Genomic DNA, 2,599 nt, shown 5'->3' with positions numbered 1-2,599 from the left:
GGGCAGAGAGCCAGGGCCCTTTCGGTTGTGGCCCCGCGGGAATCCCAAGGCCCTGCGCTTGCCGCGGGACAGGACGCGTTGAGACAAGTACACGCTGTATTCTCAGAGCCAGATGGCCAACTAGATGGCCAATGAAAGTCTCCAAATAAACATCGTGTCGGGGTCTGGATGCCAGGTCCTTTCAGGAATCAGACATGGGGGACGAGAGGAAACCAACTAAAGAAACCGTCATTAATCTTGCAAATATCCTGGAACGGTGAGCCTCAGGCAGGCCGATGTGTTAATTTCTCCCTTTCTGCAGTCCTCAGCGGAACGGGGCTGAACAAAGGCGCTGTAGCTTATCAGTCTGGCAGAGGGGCGGGATTCTCAGAGGGGGGCCATTAGGTGTGATTATAATAACAAAAGGAAGTGAGACAGCAAGGCAAAGAAACAGTTCCAACTCAGAGTCAGAACTGTCTTATTCTGCAGCGTTGGGAGATGCAGGCTTTTCGGGGCGGCCTGTGAACTTGGCTCCCCATTCCCCTTCCCTCCCGCAGCGTCTGGCACCACTTTCTGTCTCTGGGTTTGCCCGAAGGTTTCCTGTAAATGGAATCATACAGTTTGTGGTTATTCTGGGCTGGATGTTTATGTCCCCTGAAATTCACATGTTGAAATCATGACGTCTAGGTGACGGTGTGACCGGCGGGGGTGTTGGGGGGATGGTAAGTGATGAGGTCATGAGTGGAGACCCCATGAACAGGATCCCGGTTCTTATGACAGAGACCCCCAAGGAGCCCCCTCAGCCCTTCCTCCACCTGAGGACACCGTGAAGACCGCGCCCCCCACCAGGAACGGATTTTCACCAGAACCTGCCCTTCCTGACACCCTCATCTCAGACTTCTGGCCTCCACGACTGTAGGAAACGCATTTGTGTTGCTGACGCGCCCAGCCTTCTATTTTGCTACAGCAGCCCAAGCAGACTAAGACAGTGAGTCTGTCTGCGTCTGCTTCTGTGTCCGCATCGTGTGTTCAAGGTCCATCCACGCAGTAGCCTGTATCAGAGCTTCACTCCTTTTCATGGCCGTGTCAGACTCCACTGTGTGCATGGACCCCATGCTGTTTACCCAGCCACCCATCCACCATCCCACCATCCAGCCACCATCCATCCACCCATGCATGGGATACAATCCACGGGGTCGCAAACAGTCGGACACGACGGACACAGCTCATGAACGTCAATAAGGGCATTTGCCATCTTGTTGTAGCCACGCGCTCCGGGAAACAGACTCACCCAGAAGGACAATGCAGATAGTGGAGTGAGGTTTATTACACCGGCGGGCTCAAGGCAGAGGCTCCTCTTAGCCAAGGGCCCCGACCAGCATTTGTGAAAATCATTTATACCCCATGCGTACGCATCCGAACCCACCACCCCAAACCCCTTGATATTCACATAAACTGAGGGAGGGTAAATACAATCCCAATAACCCCATCACTCCTGTGCCATGTGCTCAGGCAGTGAAACAATTAGCCAATAATCAATAAGCATGAGGTTACACTCCAAGAGATACAGAAAAAATTATGGCCTGTCCGGAGATAGGGGTGATCAGTGTATGTGTTTTCTTAGGCGATGAGTAACCTGGATATGCTCTTCTGGTTCCCCTGTCTGGAGGGGTTCTTATCCTTCTGTTGTCATTTCCATAGACACTAAACACAGTTCAGAGTCCACTGGAGAGGTGGCCGAGCATGATCAGCATGAACAGGCCTGAGATGGAGTCCAGGCCCTATGTTCCTTCTTCATTCCCCCTTCTTGATGCTCCTAGTTTCCACAATAAGCATCATTTAGTGCAATATATTGTACCCTAGCCCTCCGGCCACCCACATGAGAGAATGCTATCAACCTATGGGTTACAAAATTCACAAGGCACTGTAAAATTCAGGGTCCACAAAGCAGAACTACCAAGGCAACTATAACAGTGGTAAATATAGTTTTCCACCAATCGCCATTCACCCAAGATAGGACCAAAGTCCAGAAAGGAATGTTTTCATTTGACATTGCTTTTACCTGGTTTTTCACGTCATCTAAAGCAGTCGGTACATTGCCAGATCAGTCAGGAGTGTATACACAACATTCAACCTGAATTATAGCACAGGTCCCTCCTTGAGCAGCTGTGAGCATGTCCAAAGTCATTCTATTATGAATTACCACTTTTCTCATTTGGATGTGCTCTTCATTTAAGGCTTGGACGGCTTTTGTTCTATCTAGGAGGGCCTGCTTTGTGAAATTACTCAAGGCCTCTACTTTAATCATAATATCTCTTGTCCCTATAGCGGGTACAAACAAGGCAGCAATATACTCATACCATCGAAACACAGATCTTGTCCACCTAGCATGTAAATAAGGTAGATTTGCCGGGGCTTGTTGTAGGTTAGGCTTTCGTTACACTGGCATTTATATCAAATGTAACCCCACGACCCGAGTCTCTTAACTGTAGGTCTTACACCAAGAGAGAAAGGAGAGGTTATCATTGACAAGAGAGAGGAAAGTCTCTTTTTGTCATCCCAGAAAAGAGCTGAGTGGTTTAAAATCTCCTTGGCAGAGCGGTGACACCCACCAAGGAAG

This window comes from Muntiacus reevesi, chromosome 2 (assembly GCF_963930625.1).
Source record: "Muntiacus reevesi chromosome 2, mMunRee1.1, whole genome shotgun sequence".
Lineage (NCBI taxonomy): Eukaryota > Metazoa > Chordata > Mammalia > Artiodactyla > Cervidae > Muntiacus > Muntiacus reevesi.
This window is presented reverse-complemented; position numbering follows the sequence as displayed.